The following is a 20148-nucleotide window of genomic DNA, read 5'->3' as shown; positions in this document are numbered from 1 at the left end:
TGTTTTGCTCACCATTATGTGACCTATGTATTTGCCTTTGAAATCTTTTCCTGTTACTTTGTTTAAATAAATAAGTAATGCTTCATAATGATCTTTGATCTTATTTAGTTAAATCTTCAAACCTTTTGATGCTTTTGACAAACTTCCCCAGATCAAATTCTTTTTTTTTTAAGATTTTATTTATTTATTCATGAGAGACACAGAGAGAGAGAGAGAGAAAGAGGCAGAGACACAGGCAGAGGGAGAAGCAGGCTCTGTGCAGGGAGCCCGACACCGGCCTTGATCCCAGGTCTCCAGGATCACACCCCCAGCCGAAGGCACCACTAAACCACTGGGCCACCAGGGCTGCCCCACAGATCAAATTCTAAATGAAGACTTTTTGACCTCAAACTAACTTTGGGATATCCCAGAGTGTCATTGGAACATCTGAAAATATTTGTACTATCTCCCCATGAAAAGAGTGCTATTACACAATTAGATTTATGGTAAATTACATGGGAAGCATTGTCTAATAAGTGATGATAAGCCTTAGATGATATTGTATGGGTGAAATGTTATTAATATGTGTTCTAGGACTTGTGAAATTCCTAGAAATCTGATATGTCCCGGTAAAATATTTTTACATATAATTCTAGCTATTGTCTTGAAGTAGTGTGTCACAGAAAAAAGCAAATTTCATTGTTAATTGCATTATAATGAACTCTCGTGAGATCTTTACCATGGTTGTTTTAAGTCTTTTGTTCATTAAACAATTTATTGGTTTATACCAATTGGAAAAATGCTTCATCTTTAGTGTGACTCAAGGAAAGAACACTGAGTACAAGTTTCTGATAACTTTTAAGATTAGACCATTAAACTGAGTAAGACTATAATGGAAAAACTGGATTTATAAAACTGCTAACAAGAGATCAAGATCAACAAGAATTAACTACATGGGACTGAATAAACTAATGGTGATTATAATTGTTATGACTTTTTTTTGAAACACTGCTGAATTTTTTAATGTTTTATTTTTCCAGGTTTAGAGGGGAATTTTCTCTTTTCTCTTAAGCTACCTATATGACTTAGAGCAATTTGGTAAAATCTAGCTTTGTGAACAAAGATGAAATATTTATCTTTTTCTTCCTGCCTAATCCCACCTGAATTCTGAAACTCTCAATGAGCATTCTTATTTTCATGGTAATATATTTATTTTCATAAATTTAATAAAAATCTGGTCTTGTAATAGGATAGAAACTGATTATATTATCAAGGCTTTGACTGGAGTGTCATATTTGAGAATGTGCATAAAATCAGATATGCCACACAGCTTTAAAGAACTAAGATTGACTTAATGGAGCCAATAAAGCCCCTTGGACATACAACCAGGCACCTTGCCTACTGGGTTCCCAGCAGACTTACCAGGTGAGTAACTAAGGTCGCTTCCTGGCAGGTGTAGGAGACTTATAAGATATTTTGGGGACCCTGAGAAGAAAGGAAGTCACTGCAATCTATTAAGTATTTCAGGCTGGTCTGATAGCAAGCCTTTGGCTTGGTTTCCTAGACTTAGGGGCTTTTAAAAATCCTATTGAGGTTTTTAATGAAAAGTTTCAATAAAGCAGATTTAAAGGAGCCTATATGATCAATCACTATTCTTGCTGCAATTATGTAAATAATCAGGCCAAATCTATCTATCTATCTATGTATCTACCTACCTTTAGGACAAATTTATTGAAACTAGACATTTTTTAAACATTTTATTTATTCATGAGAGACACAGAAAGAGAGAGGCAGAGACACAGACAGAGGGAGAAGCAGCCTCCCTCCCAGGAGCCTGATGCAGAACTCGATCCCAGGACCCTGAGATCATGACCTGAGCAAAGGTATATGCTCAACTACTGAGCCACCAGGTGTCCAGAGACTAGATATATTTTGCAAACAAATTAGTTTTACTTATAATTGCTTTTGGTAAAAATGAGGATGATAGAAAAATCCTGCTTCAGTAAAAACTACAATGCTTATGTGGATACAGATTCTAGTCCTGTTTTTCTATTCATGCTAATTTATCTTTGAGGTTTTTTTGTTTTGTTTTGTTTCTTTTTTTTTAAGATTTTATTTATTCATTCATGAGAAACAGAGAGAGAGAGAGAGAGAGAGAGAGAGAGAGAGGTAGAGACTCAGGTGGAAGGAGAAGCAGGCTCCATGCAGGGAGCCTGATGTGGGACTCAATCCTGGGTCCCCAGGATCACACCCTGGGCCTGAAGGCGGCGCTTAACTGCTGAGCCACCCAGGTTGCCTGGTTTTGTTCTTTATAAACTGGATAGGAAGGAACCTAAATTCTTCTAGTTTCCTCATATGCCTACAAATCTCCAAACTAGCACTTCAATTTTCTCCTCCTCTTCTGCCTTGCAATCACTGAGAAATTAAACTGCCTTTTCCTGAAGCCCTGCAAACTGGCTAGAACACTTGGTAACTCACCACAGGGCTCATAGTTAGACCATCTTTTGCTGTATGAGCAGCTCAGAAAGTTGACTGGTAGGCCCCTTGATATCATCAGAGCCATTCAAATGGCAAAGCAGGAAGTTCTGTCAGATTGCCATTGCCTGCTCTCACTGCATCTGAAGATACTTTGAAGCAGACATCTAGAAGTTTCCTCAACTGGCAGTTCTCACGACTCAGACACTAAACATTAACTTCTGTTTTTCTTTTGTTTCCATAGAAATACTTCTTGTTAAATCCCTGATGGCTTGCTTTCACAATATAGCCTGACTTTGGGACCGCCTCCTGAAATGAGACACGACTGTTTAAGTGAACTGACCTGACCCATTCTCCAGACTAAGACTACTTCATTGAGGTATGAAGCAATCTATCAACTATGCTTCTGGATTGTGAAATTTCTTTTTTGAAATTCCAAAAGAGGAACTGAAAGGGAGAAGATTTTGTCATCTCAAGATAAGCCTCTTTGGCATATTGATTATTTTAAACTGAAGAAACAGAAGACACTGGTGAAGCTCTAAAAACTGAGTAGAAGTTATCCTTTTGATAAGGGAAATCTTCATTTATAAGCATGTACCTAATGACCAAATCTTTAGAAACTCTTATCAGTGACGAAGGCAAGGACTTATATCTGAGTGACAACATTATCTTTATTTACTGTGCTTTTCCTGGTAACCTCACATAACATACTCCCCACCCCTAACATCTTCTTTTGTCTTTAGATGAAGATAATATAAGATGATGGCTTTAGCCATTTTAGGGAGTTACTCAGTTCCACTGGGTCTTTGTCTCTTGTTCTTGTATTAATCTGTCTTACATAATTTTAATTATTAGACCAGCCAAAGAAGGTAGAAGAAATAAATGTTTTCTACCCCTGCAAAGGCTGAGGTTGAGGTCACCCGGTGAAGACAACTTGGTATGTATGTGGGTATGTGTGGAGGAAGAGCTGATTATTTGCATTTGAGTCATTATTTGCCTTACGCAGAATATAATTACAGCTATTAATAATGATAGTAATATTAACAATTTCCATAAATATCTTTTTGTATTTCTTTCTAAATTGTATACTTATAGTATTTTTCTGTTTTCTGTCAGTTAGAATTAGCTGTACAGAATTTATAATCAGGCACAAATATTTGAAAGGAAAATAATCACTTTTCCTGGAAGTGTCTTTGCCTCTTTTTTCCCAGCCTTCATGGACGGTACTAGAGGTAAAAGTGAGAAGCAGTAGATGGAGTATGTTTTAGTTAAAACGGAAAAGGAGCTGGCATATGTTATTCCATAAGTCTTCACAGCAGCCAGGTGTAAGAGACATTTTTGCCTGTGTTTCATAAATGGAAACATGAAGTTCAAATAAATTAAGAAATCTACATATGAGCAAGATTCAAATTGAGGAGATGCAGTCCCCTGCTAAACCTGGATGGGGTTCAAATAAGGTTGAGTTATGTAAGGTAAGCAGAGATGAAGGGGGAAAACATCCGAGATGAGACTGAGATTGGTTCTTAGCATTGCCAGCTGATAATATTTATCAAAGTTTTACAAAAATGCAAAGGCCAATTACCTAATTCATTAGGCTGGTTATATATGTAACATGAATGTTAGCAGCTAAGAGTTTATTATGAAGAATTTATTAACCCTAGACCAAAAATACTGTGTTTCTATAGGTTTTTTCCCCCTAGCTTAATGAGTGTTCATGGTATTATGAATGCTTTTTATGAAGCTTTTTTGATTCTGTAGTGTTTCCATTTATGAAAGATGTATGCATCGCATGAATATTAAGTGGGGAAGTAATCTAAATATACATTTTAAGAAACCTGCTTTCCCATTCAATGGCAGTCTTCCTTTAAATTAGAAATGGATAAACTTAAAGATAACCTTTTTTTCACTGGTCTGAACATCAGAACCAGGGCTTTGTTAGAGAGAATGGTAATTGTAGACCTTCAGTCAATCCTGGCAACTGCTCTATTCTGTTATCAGCATTCTAGCTCAGTCTAGCAGTCAGAATAGAGAGCATGGGAAAAGCGACCTTGAATACTGTATCTGCCCATCCTTCTATGGAAGATTTGTCAAACTCGACAAATTTTGCAAAACTGTAAGGCTGTGCATATTGAATGGAAAATTTTGAGAATTCAGAGCAGATAAAGATGCTTTTCAGATCTCAGTTTCCCTTCCTCCCTGACAGGCCATTCACTATCATCTGATCTTTCTTTATTTTCTTGGTCTTTCTGACATTCTCTCTCTCTCACTTTCTCTTTCTCTTCCTCCCTCCCTCCCTCCCTTCCTGCCTCCTGGCCTCCTTCCCTCTCTCTCTTTCTCTCTATCCTCTCTCCATCTCCCTCTCTTTCTCCATTACTACCAAGACATTTCATTTTATAAGGCCCTGTAATACATCACAGTTTCCATACTTTCCCACTTTTAACTTCCTTTTTATTCCCTCTTGCTTTTTCCTAAATGGTATATAAACATAAATATTGAAGAAGAACTAAATTTTGAAAGCAATAAGAGCTACCCTGAAACATTTAGACCAAAAGCAATTCACCTGAGCTGAACAGGCTGCAAATTAGGCATCCTGGTCAAAGGAACAGGAGAATTTGAAGCTAGTCATTTTCTAGAAGTCTTATAACCAAGAACCTAGAACACATAATCCCTCCCATACTATTATTCACTGATGTGTTTCATGGTGCAAAAGCCATGGACAAGTCTTGGTATTAATCCCATTCTTTCAGGTCCTTTATTGGTCCTACATTAAGCCCTAACCTAATTTTTCTTCTAATGAGAACTCCAAGTTATCACCTCTGGAAAAAAATGCAATCTAGATTTGTGAAGAATCCTATCTTGAACAGATACTAAGGTACTCCTAACAGATACTAAAGGTACTCCTGAACTTTTTTAGTTGAATACTGGAAATCAGAGAATCTACAGTAATACCCTCTGAAATCATACTAAGAAGTCAAACTCCCTTAGGAACATGCTGGAAATTTTAAGCAAATGTAATTCCCTTGCTGACACTAAAGGAATTATAAAACCTTTGGGAAAACCTAGTTGAATAAATGATATTTCATAAAATGTTTGGGTTTGTCCTGAGTGAGAAATATTTCACCTCTTTTCAGTCTGGCTTTCTTATAATCTGATATACTTAAGGCCTTTGTGGTGAATGGATAGAAAGCCACTTTGACTTTACTCCATTTCAGGAGGTGAACCATCCCACTTCAATAGTCCTTTCTACTCACATAGTCTGAGCTTTCCAATTCTTGTGATCCCTTACATTTGACTCATGCTATCTGTCAAATTTCAGTCCTTAACAGTCTCTTGCCACAACTTAGGCATCAATGGCTCTATTCAAGATATAATTCCTGGTATTTCTCTCCTCTCCACCAAAAAGAGGAATGTTAACTTCCTCACTTCAGATTTTATAATGGAATTGAAACATTGGGCCTACTCCTTTTGTAGGGATTCCAATATGAGGAAGATATAATCAGCCCTTGTTCCTAAACCAAAATACTCCCAAGTCTCTCCATTAGTAAAAAATTTGGGACACATATCAAGATCAGCAATTAATATTGAGGCTTGCCAAGGGTAACATCCATGAAAATATGAAAGACAAGATTTATTTCTACATTTTAGTGATCTTTTATCAACTAAAACAATGATGCTTTCCTCCTTTAAACTTTAGTCTGACTCTAGCTTTTATAACTACTGAACAGGTATAATTAAATGAAACAAGATACTTAGTAAACATTAGGAATTCTATTTGAAAACCTAAATTTGGAGATGTTAAAACATAGAATATGTCCTATTAAGGAATATGAATTTTTATATTATATATATTTTTTATTTCCATTGAATTATTTGTTATTTGGGATAAAAACATCACTCATACCAGACCCTTCCATTTTCTATGTAACATTGATTTATGGTTCATTTGAAGTTCTTAATGAGAAGGTCATTACATTAATTATATCTTCCTCACATCTTTTCTAAGCAAAATTTTGCCTTCTACTATAGATTATATAAGTCAATATAATTGTTTTGTTTCTATATTTCTGAACTATAAATTATCTGTACAGTACATAAAACTATGAAACACTTGCTTTTACATAAAACAATTTCATACTTACTTTTTCATTTATTCAATAGTTTAGGCAGAGATTACATTTAAGAAAACTGAGGAAAATATATCCCATTTCAAACTTTAAACAGGGTCAGGGGATCCCTGGGTGGCGCAGCGGTTTGGCGCCTGCCTTTGGCCCAGGGCGTGATCCCGGAGACCTGGGATCGAATCCCACATCGGGCTCCCGGTGCATGGAGCCTGCTTCTCCCTCTGCCTGTGTCTCTGCCTCTCTCTCTCTGTGACTATCATAAATTAAATAAATAAATAAATAAATAAATAAACAAACAAACAAACAGGGTCAAGTCTACATAAGGCAGAGGCTATTCCTCAACCAAGAGTACAAATAATTCCTGAGACTTCAATATGAAGTTAACTCACTGCTACCTTTAGATCCATCAAGCCTTTGTTTTGCCATAAAAAATTCTCAACTTGGAGACTGAGGTCAGTAAAAAAGCAAAATATATTTATCATACATATTTTTCAAAGATCCAGTGCTCAGTTTTTATTTCTGTTCCATATATAGACTTATATAACTAATTTTACATAACAATAAAAATAGCTAGTACTGAGTGCTTACTATTTGACACTGTGGAAAGTAATTTAAATGCTTTGTTTTATTTAATCAGAACATAAAGTTATGAAAGCACATATATATGTGTATCTTATGGCTGAGAAACAATTTAAATAACTTGTTCAAGACCCACAGTTAGTAAATGAAACTGAATACATATCTGATTTCAAAGTTTATTCTTTAAATCCTTGCACTGTATGTTTTATTTGTGAAAAACATTACATTTCGTTTCTTTTTAAATTCAAGATTTACTTTTTAGAATTGATTTGATTTAAGAAGATACACATGTAAAGGAGAAACTGTTGATAATAAAATGACCATCTTTTTGTGTTTACCTATAATTAATGTGAATATTTGAAATTTGAGATAAATTTGAAAACTGAATCAGCTAAGCATTTATTCTAAATGACATACAAACAAATCAATGTTCGACTCATAACTAAGAAAATTTGCGCAGTGGTAAAATGTTAACTTTTAGGAAACTAACTTGTCTCCATGAAAATGATTTTACCATATAATAGAGGTTTGAATTTCCAAGCATTTGAGATATAAGCATTTTTCTCCCTATATCCTCACAATGGAGCTCTAGCACAGAGTTGTCAGGGAATCAGGTACAATCAACAGATTGATAAGGGGTAGAGCAAATCAGCAGGAGACAGAAGAAAGCCTCAAAAATTCCCTGTTGCCAGACAAGTGAGGCTTTATGGCTTTGGAAGTCTACCTTTCTCTGCGATTATTCCAGGAATGGTTAGCATAAGGTCAGAAGCAGGAGACCAAGGAAGCATGTTTTATAAGCCCTTTGCTTAAATTTGTCTCACTTCCCCAATGGTAACTGGAATGTAAAAATGAATTAAATCTTATAAAATGATTCAGTGGAAGACAAGCTTCTGATATTATACTCAATATATTGATTGAAGAAAAGCCTAAATGTTTGTAGATCTAAAAGGCCTTGTGAATTCAGATGCAGTATTTGAATAAGTCAACCCGACAAATTTTCATTGCAGCAATGTCTTAAATAAAGTTGGCTTCCTTGTGATGATACAGGTAGAATAGGATATTAGAGGGTGTGAAGGATAACATCTAACCTGCACACCCATTTCTTAGTGATTCTAAGCTTCTGATTCACCAGAGCAAGTGACCAGAGTGACATTTGCATGAAGATTGAATAAGCCTATTGAAAAAGCCATGACTTTAACGCTCAGTTGACTAGGACTGATTTGCTCAAGATCTAGTGGTTTTCAGTTGGATCCATATTGTTCCCCAGAGGATGTCTGGCAATATCTGGAGACTATTTTGGTCATTAGACCCACAGCATGCTACTAGCAGCTCTGGTAGAGGTAAGGGAAGTTGCTAAACATCATACATTGCACTAGACTGCCCACCTCCACAACAAAGAATTAGCCAGCCCAAAATGTGAATGGTCACCATCCTGGCAAGAGTAATGATGTTGACCCACAGGAGAAGATGGATTGCTCTGCAAAAAAAGCAGGTGTGACTCTGAGGTGATCCATTTGGAGCCTCTTGCCCAATTGTGACTGTGAATGGACAAGGGAAGCAATCCCAGTCTTAAAACCTGAGGGGTCCTAAGGGGGTGCAAAATGTCTATGAATCTCAGAAAGTATAATCTGAAGAAGGGAGAGGTGACTGCCCATTTTGTCATTGTCTTCCTTGGGTGAAAATGCTACGAGTAACTATTAAGAGGCTGGCCCACTTTCTTCCTGGGTCAGCTCCCCTAGATGCTCACCTTCTCTTAGTTTCACCCATCACAGCTCTGTTCTATATACAGAGTGAAGTTTTGAGTATTTTTATTTATTTATTTCTTAAGTAAACTCTACACCCAAAATGGTGCTTGAACTCACAACACCAAGATCAGGAATTGCATGTTCTACCAACTGAGCCAGCCAGGCACCCTTGCGCATCTCTATTCTTTCACTGTTTTTTTTTTTTTCTCCCTACAAATTGTTGTGCGTGTTTTTCTGCAGTAAGCAAGTTCCTTTACATGCTAAGTCTCCTGTCTTGACTATTTTACTCCTATCTTTTTTTTTTTTTTTTTTAAATTTTATTTATTTATGATAGTCACATAGAGAGAGAGACAGAGAGGCAGAGACACAGGCAGAGGGAGAAGCAGGCTCCATGCACCGGGAGCCCGATGTGGGATTCGATCCCGGGTCTCCAGGATCGCGCCCTGGGCCAAAGGCAGGCGCCAAACCGCTGCGCCACCCAGGGATCCCTATTTTACTCCTATCTTGACTAAAATCTGGCTCTTTCCTGAAGGCATTTTCTTCACTGATGATCATTCTTACATGCTCTACATACCTCAGTGTTGGGAATGGAAGTCATCCCATCCTCTTCTTCATTCACAGTACGGTTTCCAGGTAATTTGCCTTCTCCCTTATGCCAAACCCACTATGCCACTGATATTCCTGCTCTCCACCTTTGCAATCCTGTATCCCTTGTCACATTGTCAGCTAGCCTCTAGTCATCTGCTTTTATTCACTCATGTTATGAACTTGACATCAGCTTCTTCCAAGTTCCAGCCATCCTTCTCAGTGAGTACAAATAATACTTTACCATTTAAAATTATTTTCTTTTTAATGTATTTTATTTGAATATTGTCATTTCTGTTTAGTATCTCTTTTTTTTATTTTATTTATTTATTCATGAGAGAGAGAGAGAGAAAGAGAGGCAGAGACACAGACACAGGCTCCATGCAGGGAGCCTGATGTGGGACACAATCCTGCGTCTCCAGGATCAGGCCCTGGGCTGAAGGCAGTGCTAAACCGCTGAGCCACCCGGGCTGCCCTGTTTAACATCTTTTTAATACATTTTGTTCCTTTTAATTTCTCATATCTTTTTGCATTATTGAACAGTTGATTATGTGGCAGGTATTTTGAAATAGGTCCTTTTAAATATTTCTTATAAGAATGGAGAAGCCAAATAAAGTTAAATTCAGGGCGGCCTGGGTGGCTCAGTGGTTTAGTGCCTGCCTTTGGCACAGGGCATGATCCTGGAGTCCCGGGATCGAGTCCCACCATCGGGCTCCCTGCATGGAGCCTGCTTCTCCCTCTGCCTGTGTCTCTGCCTCTGTCTCTCTCTCTCTCTCTGTGTCTCTCATGAATAAATAAATAAATAATAAATAAATAAATAAATAAATAAATAAATAAATAAATAAATAAATAAATAAATAAAATCTAAAAAAAATAATGAAGTTAAATTCAAATTTTTGTGACATGGAATTAAGACTACTACCCTCCAGGGACACCTGGGTGGCTCAGCGGTTGAGCATCTGCCTTCGGCTCAGGGCGTGATCCTCGAGTTCTGGGATCAAGTCCCATTGGGCTCCTCGCAGGGAGCCTGCTTCTGCCCATGCCTCTGCCTACTCTCTGTGTCTCTTTTGAATAAATAAATAAAAATCTTTTTTTTTTAAAAAAAGACTACTGCCCTCCAAATTAATGTTAACTCTTTAACACAGTTGGAATCAATTGTCAAAACAGATTCACCTGGGGAATCTATAAAACACCATGTTGAAATCAAACTCATTAGGTCTCTGGCATTTCACTGATAGAGACAAAAAAAAAAAAAAAAAAACTATGTTAGTCCCATGTTTCTTCTTTTTTGGTGGACCAGTATACCTCTATTAATAAGTGAGGTTGCAAATGTCATTTTTTCCTCTAATACATTGCATGATATTTTAATCTCTCATAGATTTTTTTTTCTCATAGATTTTTATAAGTGACATAAGAATCAGCTGTGATTAGCACCTCATGAGGAAGCAGCCAACTGGTATTTTAAAGAAAAATTTAGGTGATTTCCAGAGACAAATTGATGGATGGATATACAGACTTTAGTGAAAAATCTTTCCATTGTACAAGTGGTATTAATGACATGAGGGCAAGAAGAAAACAATGAAATCGAATATACATTATTAGACATTTTGAAGTGGTTCATATGTTTAGAACATTGTATTGGGTATCTAAGAGAAAATTCAATTTTCTAAAGTCTCTGGAACCTGTTTCCAAGGTGGATGGCTTTATTTATATCTAAGAGTGTGAGGATCAGAGTTTGAGGAGAGTAAAGTCTACATGGAACAATACTCAGAAACTTTTTCCTGATTTCCAAGACTGAAATATATATTCTAACTCTATATACTTACTCTATACTTCAATAATGCTCTAGACAAGTTTCTGGCATATGCTTCTAAATGTATTACATATATTTTTTTGTATTTCTGTTTTGCTCATGAGACTGTGAGAATTAAAAAAAAAAACTTGCTGCTTGTTACACTTCTTCATATCTTGAGTGACTGTCTTTATGCCTGGAACATATTGATGGTCTATGTATTTTTGTTAAAATAATAAATTGATAAACATTTTTTGCGAAGTTGGAGGCTTTTTTCCCTGTTTGCTATAGAGTGAAGTACAATAGAAGTTGTAAACCTAGGGTGGCTCAGTGGTTAAGCGTCTGCCTTTGGCTCAGGTCATGATCCCCGGGTCCTGGGATTGAATCCCACTGTGCTCCCCAAGAGGAGTCAGCTTCTCCCTCTGCCTATGTCTCTGCCTCTGTGTGTCTCTCACAAATAAATAAAATTTTTTTTAAAAAAAGATGACTAAAAGGATGCTTATATAGCAGCATGATTATATCCTTCTTTGCATTATTTTGTATTAAATTTATGTATATAAATCTTATCTAAAAATATTAATTATTGCGATAATCTAACTGGCTTCTCTGCTCTGTGGCAGTTTATTCACAGCAAAGCATATAGAATAATTATGTTAAATGTAAGTCAAGTAGGGATGCCTGAGTGGCTCAGTTGGTTAAGCATCCACCTTTGGCTCAGGTCACAATCCCAGGGTTCTGGGATCAAGCCCAGTGTCTTGCTCCCTGCTCAATGGGGAGTATGCTTCTCCCTCTGCCTGCTGTTCCCCCTGCTAGTGCTCTCTCCATCAAATAAGTATATAAAATCTTTTTTTTTAAATTCCAAAAAAAAAATGTAGGTCAAGTAATATTACTACTCTGCTCAAAATCCTTCAATGACTTCCTGATGATGAACGAGGTTTGCCATATCTGGCCCCTCTAACTTCTCTGACCTCGTCCACCCTGGCTGTCTTTCTAGCTCTGTTCCACATTGCTGATGCCAGGTGCATTCCTGCCTCAGGGCATTTGTCCTTAGAATGCCCTTTGTCTTGAAGGCTTCTCCTCTGGAAATCACAAGCCTTGTGCCCTCACTTCCTCCAGGTCTTTACTCATATTCCACCTTTTTAGTGAGGACTTCTATACCTCTTGTTTGAATCACCATCAGTCTCTGAGATCCTTACCTACACACATGCACTTTCCCTACCCTCTTGCCTCTGCTTTTTCCAATCATTTATCACTATCTAACATACTATTTATTTTATTTATCTTTCTTATTATTGTCTCATCAGGAGGGAAGGGACTTGAGCTTTTTTTTTTTTTCCTTTTTATTTTTCACTGTTTATAAATCCCAGCACCTGGAGCAGTGTCTGGAAATTGGTAGACATAGAAAAAATGTTGAACTGTTGAAAAAATGAACATTTGATAGCCAATACATTTTGTTTTGATATACCATATTTTATGATATTAAAACATGTCTTCAAAATAATAACATCTGTTTTGGTACATAGAGGATTATTATTTTGTATACAAACACTAAATACTAAAACTAAAACTTTCAAGAGGCTATTTTTTCAAGACAGTTAGGAATAAAATATTCAACAGTGAATGAGGAGTAAAACATTTTTTTAGACCCCAGACAAATTGGCCTTTTAAAAGATATAATTTTCTTTTTTGTAGTGCTAATTCTAAAAAGTGTCTCTGTCTAATACATATGGACATTTTCCTTATAAAGCACATTTTTCCAAGGTAGATCACCAGAGGATCAAGACCATTAATAACTATCTTTAAAACTACTTCATAAAGTGTAATATGCATCAAAGAACTTTACCAAAAGAGCACCAGCATTGTCAATTTTTGTTTTTAACTGATAAACAATATAGCATGCTAAACACTAAAGTGTAAGTCAATGTCAAGCAATGATGAATGCCTTTGTAAATTTAATCTGTTTCCCAAAACATTAAATGATTTTCCAGCTAATCATAGATTTAATGTGTGATATGAGAATCAGCTGTGACCACCACATCATTAAATAAAGGGCCACAAACTGGCAGCTGACAAACCAATTTGGATGACTTCCAAAGACTCAAGAAAGAAACTCTTAACTCACTCTGGTTCAGCCACCCCTCTGGCCAGAAGGCAAAGATAAAAAGATTGTAATTGAATAAAGCATAATGACACTTCCTAACATAGTCCAAAAATTTTGTTTTGAAAATGAATGAGTAAAGGAAAACATGTAGACAGTAAGGGTTGAAGTCAAGCTGTTTGCAGGTCTTCATGTCTTTTCAAAACTTATTTTTTTATACCTTTTCAATTATGAAAACAAGATGTGCCTTCCTTCCAAATACCTATTCTTACCCTGTGACCTCAACATGGTCAGCAACCAATCCCTCTACCCTCAACCAAATAAATGCAAACCCTTCCAGAACAAATATGTCTTTGAGTCAGGAAGACCTTCCACATTATTGTGCAGTTATTTGATGCCCACACATCTGAGTATTAGTCATCAGTACAGTAGATTAATACTTGTTCTGCTCCTTTAGATAATGGTAATGTTAAAGTAGTTTGTTCCAACACTTTGATAAGCCCCTTGGTTTAGTTTAACCCTTTAGATAGTCAGAATATTGCTTGGATCACAGATAAAGTTAATATTGGTGCTATTTTCCAGGACCAGGGATAAGACAGGTCAGAAAAAAGGAACAACATGTGAGATATTCTACTTAAGTATACAGAACTTTTTTGTGTGTGGTCTATGACAGTGATTTTTATATTTTTGTGTCAGATATAAGGATATTTCATGGAGAATTTTGATTTCTTTAAATATAGAATATCTATCATTTTTATTTAAGTATTATTTTATTTCCTTTATATCCATGTGTTAACTTTTTGCTTTGTTTGGTTTTTGAAGCCTAAAGCTAGTACTCTGGTATCTACCTGAATTTCAGAAATATTACAGAAACTGCAATTTGATGAGCCACCAGAAAATCATATTTATATACAGGAAACAACTCCAAAATATAAAATCATTTTCAGTTAACAGTGTTATTTTTTGAGTGGTGGAAGAAGTATTTCTTAATACAGCAGTATGAATAGTCACCATCCTCATATATCGTCCATATCCTGCTCTGCCCTGCTGCAATTCAGATTACGACTGGGACTAGATATCATTTTGGATAAAATAAAATCCACTATCATGCTGAGGTACCTGGAAAAATGTTCTCCCAATTAAAAATTCTATAAGAGGTAAATGCCTGGTAGTTGGTTCTTTCAAGAAAAATGTACATATTACTTGGCAAATTCTTGAATATATCTGAACAAGGTGGCAATAGGCCAGAATGGGTTGACCTGCACTCCTGTGAGTTGATAGAGAATAAGGGAGATGTTTTTGGAGAAATAATGTGTTGAAGGTAATAGTTTGCTCTCTTCATCTAAGGAGCAACTCTCAGTAAATTGCAGAAAGAAATAATAAAGATTCCTATGTATTTAGAGTTAATCTAATTTTATTTACTGAGATCACATACATTCAAGGATCAGAAAGAGAACTCCACAAAATATGTTTTATGCAATCCAACTATGTATATAAACTGAAGTTGATTTTTTAAAGTTTATTTATTATTATTACTATTTTTAATAATCTCTAGTCTCGAACTCACCACTCCAAGATCAAGAGTCACATGCTCTTCCAACTGAGCCAGCCAGGTACCCCTGAAATTGATCATTTTTAAAAAATATATAAAAGATGCCTTTGTTTCTCCTGCTATCCAAATCCCACATTTCAACATCATTGCCTGTGTCTATTGTTGCATCAGTCATTTACCTCTATTATGACAATTAACAGTACAAACAAAATTTTTTTTCATATTGAAACATCAATTCTTGTTAATGCTCTAATTTTGTTGGTAAGAATATATGAATCTATATTCTTTCCCTACATTTTCTATTTGAACTGAGGTATCTTTTTATTGGTGGTATCTAGCCCTCTTAATACAAATTCTGGCAAACAAGAACAGCGTAACACTATCCAGATGGCTTTCTAAGCAGGTACTTTTGGGTATGTAAATACGAAGGTCATTCATCTATAACAGATGGGTGACTTTTGCATTCTGTTTATGAGGGTGAGTCCAGCTTATTGCAGGTTCTTCCTTCAGGAATTTAGAGCTCTTTTTTAGAGCACAAAAAGGAGGCTTTAATACCCTTGGAAGACAGCTTTGGCTAGACCATTGTACTCAGCAGTGATACTGAATAATCTCTACCATTCATTTAAGAACAAGATACATTGGTTTTGTGTCAATATTTGCTTCTGTGAAATGATTATTTTTCAAGCTAGTTCTTTCAAAATTCTGTTCTTAGTATTCATAAAAGCTACTAGTGATGTCTATTTCCTGACACTCCACGAAATCTTTAAATCATTTCTGACACCTCTTTACCCTCAAATTAATGCCTTTTTCTTCATGTGGATTTAGATCAATAGCAATATAAAGAAAGCAACTCTCCAATCTAAATACTTTGTGTTTGTGATGCACAATTAACCTGTAAATTACACTGAGATTTGTGAAGAAAGATAAGATATTTGCCAATTTTCCCCATCAGTAATAAAATCAGTCTTTTTCATGTATCACTACAAACAAACCAGGCACTACAGCATTTCATGAATATCATAAAAATATTATTTTGTAAGTTTTCAACAGGAAGAAAGAGTCTGCCTTTTTTACTTCGGATAGTACAGTGACTTTTTAAGCATATTCTCCTTGAGTGATTTTTATAGTCTTAATAACAACTGCATATTCAATAACAAAAATATATTTAGCAAAGTCTTGGTTATTTTTCTCCATCTCAATTTTACTTATTTTACTTAGTAAAGCAGAAGATAAAAATAGTAACTGATATTGCAAAAGCTAATTGGGCATTGTTCTAGTTTCTGTTTATTGTTTTCTTGCTTTAAAAAGTAGGCTGACCTTTATTTCTTGCATATGACACCAAAAGCATAGGCAACAACAGAAAGAATAGATCAAATGGACTTCAGCAAAATTAAAACATTTGTGCATCAAAGAACATTATGAAGAAAGTGAGAAGACAATCTATAAAATGAGGGAAAGTATTTGCAAATCATATGACTGATAAGGGATGAATATTCAAAATATAGAAAGGACTCCTATAGTTGAACAACAACAACAAAAAATCAAACAACCCAGTTCAAAAATAGGCAAGGAATTTGAATAGACAATTCTCCAAGGAACATATACAAATGGCCAGTAAGCACAAGAAACAATGCTCTGCAGCAATGTTAGTCATTAGAGAAATGCAAATCAAAACCATAATGAGCTAACACTTCTCATCCATTAGTCTGGCTATAACAAACGAACAAACAAACAGAAAAAGAAAATAGCAAGTGTTAGTGAAGATGTGGAGAAATTGGAACCCTCAGGCATTTCTGATGGGAATGCAGAGTGGTGCAGCTATGATGGAAAACAGTATGGTGGTTCCCCCCAAATTAAACATAGAGTTGCCATATAATTCAGCTGTTCCACTTCTGAGTACATATCCAAAAGAATGAAGTCAATGACTCACCAAATATTTATATACCAATGTTCATGGCAGCATTATTCACAATAATCAAAAGTTGGTCGTTGGTGGAAACAACCAAAATGTCTGCCAACAGATGAATGTGGTTTCAAAAAGAGGTGATATACACATACAATGGAATATTATTCAACCTTAAAAAAGAATGAAATCCAGACCCCTGCTATAAGGTGGATGAATATCAAAAATACAAGTGAAATAAGCCAAACACAAAAATTATGATTCCACTGTGATAGGTATTTAGAATAGATAAATTCATAAAGACAAAGTAGAATAGAAGTAACCAGGGCCTGAAGGAAGGAAAGAACAGGGAATTATTATTTAAAGGGTACAGATTTCCTGTTTGGTATAATGAAAAAGTTCTAAAAATGGATACTGGCAATTGTTGCAAAACAGCATGAGTGTACTTAATGTCACTAAATTGTACTACTTAAAAATTAAAAATGGTTAAAGTGGTAAACTTTATGTTATGTATATTTTATCAAACTTTTTAAAAATAAGAATTTTGGGAAAAAGTAGGTGGTATAGTATTTCAACTTCCTGCCTGAGACAGCTCTCTGTTTAGGAAGTGAGAGGGATTGGACTATCTCAGTTCAAGAAATTAACCCTCTGTGTAAATCTATAGTTCCTGCATTTTGTATGTGTGTGATTTTTAATCCTTATCTTGATCCTGGACCACTGCATAGAGTTTTCATTTTGCATTTTTGAAACTCTTATTGTACTGAGAACAATCTCTTGGCTTTGGCTTTTATCTTAGATGACAATTCTATTCTATAAGCCTGCTGATCTTGTGACATGCTCCCTAGTTTTTCACAATATACACACTGATGTTGATAAATCCAATGTTACTACCACATGACATGATCTAGATAGTATAGCGTTTGGCTTCATAGAATTTATGTTCATATAAATGTCAGAGGAACAAAGTAAGTATAGAAAGAAAGCCAAAGGCATAAACTTAGCTGCTCTGTATTCCATGGATTCAATGGCAGAGACTGTATATTATTAATCTTTACATCTCCAGTGCTTACCATACTGCTTAATAACTCTTGATTAACTTATAACATTTAATAATATAATAGTAATATTTTGTATTTTCTCAGTTCTGTACTTTCACATGCATTATTTCTTTTAACCTTTAAAATAACCTTAAAAGTTAGATATGTTATTATTAATTTACAAGTGAGAAAACTGGAGGTTGGATAGTTTCTTGAAGATAAAACAGCCTCTCAAGGGTTAGAATCAAAATCTCACCAGGGTCTCTTGATTCATGAGTTGACGTATATTCAGTGACATCACAGTAGCCTCCATGAGTATCATTCAAAGAGCTTTGTTAGGGGAGAATACTTCATCCCTATGCTTCCCATCTCTTTCCAAGTTGAGAAAACTGAATTCATTCTGTCCCAAAGAAAAGAATGAAATTTATCTGATTGGTCAATCAGAGAAAACCAAATTGAACATGCTCTGCTTAAATCAGTTCATCCTTTTTTTTCCTTTGGTGTCTGTAGATGGCACAAATTTTCCTCAGCACTTCCAGCTCCTAAGTCTTACTCAGAACTAGGTGCTTAGGTCTATTCAAATTTGGGGTTTAGTTAGGGAGCTCATTCAGCCCCTATGCTGAATATATTTTCCAACTTGTAATAAAGTAATAAAAATAAATTTCAGGCACTAAATCAATTATCTAAGTATAAACTTACTGATATGAATTTTACCTGTTTTCTGACAAGAATATAAAAACACAGATACTTCAATCTATATAAAGTAGCATATTTCTCAAATTTTTATCCTAGTTCAAAAATTCCATTGTTTTTAAAATACTCAATGTATTTAATCTTGAACTAAATGATCTACAACTAATTTTTCAACACCAAGTCCTTCATTTGTTTAATATGCTTGACATATAACAATCAAAGGAGTAAATTTAGAGACACTGTCAATTGAATGAAATTTTAAGAGGGGCTTAATATTCTTCATATTGAAGTTTAGTGCAGGTGGCAATATATTCAAGGAAATTTTTATATACACCAATTATTCAAGCAAATATTTATATATACAGATATGAAATCCAAACATATTTTTTCACTGTTTTACTGTCAATTGCCAGGTTGAACTCCACAGACTTAAGAGCTTTCCAAATATAAAATATAATTTCTAAATCAGGGTTTTAGAATTTTTGAGTGAATACATTAACCAAATTTATTCACTGCATGACTGTTCACAGCGATCTACAGACCAATGTATGTTGTCATTCTCTAGGAAATTGTGGAGAAATCTCCAAACTTTTTTGACCAAACATCTGAAGAGATGATGTTTTTTTAAAAAAGCTTCTTTTAGTAAATATTGTTCCAAACCATAAAAAAGTGACAAGTATTGACAGTTAAACCAAGTTTATCAATTTCAAGTGAAGTTGTGATTAGAAGTATTTCAATTTGAATTATATACACTTGATAATACCATTAAATTATTATGAAATATGTTACTTATAGTTTCAATATTTTGATGAATTCTTGGAGAATTTCAGTTATATCTAACCTATCTTTATTGCAGTTTTCAAACAGCCAGACCACAGTCAGGTAGACATGCAATTGATAAAAAAAAAAAAAAAAAAAAAAAAAGATAAATAATATAAGAAAATTTCATTAAAGAAACTGATAACCAAAGGTAGCATTCTGACCAAAGACTGTATATGAAATTCAACAAAATATTGAAAACAGTTTAAAAAAAAACAGTTTGACCTATGCATTTTCCCTTGATTTAACTTGATTTATTCAGACAGATATCTATGTCACTTTATACAATATCTCTTACAAAAAAATGTAAAAAACAATAGAAAGACATGTAACCACCACTTGAATATTCTGTACAATTTTCTCAATATAGATTTTAATGTAAAAATCTTTTTTTTTTTAAAGTTTGTCTTGTTAAACTGACTTTTGTGCATGGTCACTTGCCCATAAGTCTATTAGCAGACTAGGCCAAAGCAAACCAAAAGAACAAAAACTATTCATTTTACTACATGGTGTATTTTTTTCTCTTGAAATAATTACAGGCACATGAGTTTTAAGTGATTGTGGTAAAAGCAAAATTATACCATTTTTCCATTTATGTTGATTTAAAACAAAATTTCAATGTGTAAACAGTATTAATTTTCTGATAAATATGCTTTCTATTGCTGAAAAAGAAGATAATAAAGTATTTTCAAATAACTTTCTATTTGCTCTAAATAGAAATTCCTGGGAAATGGTCTAAACACTCTATAATATTAAAATAAAAAAAATAA

General features: G+C 34.8%; 1 long non-coding RNA gene across 7 annotated transcripts in view; it reads left to right on the top strand.

The window, feature by feature from the left end:
- LOC140623860 (uncharacterized) overlaps window positions 1-11537 on the top strand; it is a 33012-nt gene extending 21475 nt beyond the window's left edge. For all 7 annotated transcript variants that reach the window (XR_012023396.1, XR_012023393.1, XR_012023390.1 and 4 more), the window contains 2 exons: window positions 1229-1404; window positions 2699-11537. This is a non-coding gene — a long non-coding RNA (uncharacterized lncRNA). The remainder of the gene's footprint in view (window positions 1-1228; window positions 1405-2698) is intronic.
- The last annotated feature ends 8611 nt before the right edge of the window (window positions 11538-20148 follow it).

This window comes from Canis lupus, chromosome 33, assembly GCF_048164855.1.
Source record: "Canis lupus baileyi chromosome 33, mCanLup2.hap1, whole genome shotgun sequence".
Classification (NCBI taxonomy): domain Eukaryota; kingdom Metazoa; phylum Chordata; class Mammalia; order Carnivora; family Canidae; genus Canis; species Canis lupus.
The sequence above is the reverse complement of the archived record's forward strand: the minus strand, read 5'-3'. Positions and strand labels throughout refer to the sequence as shown.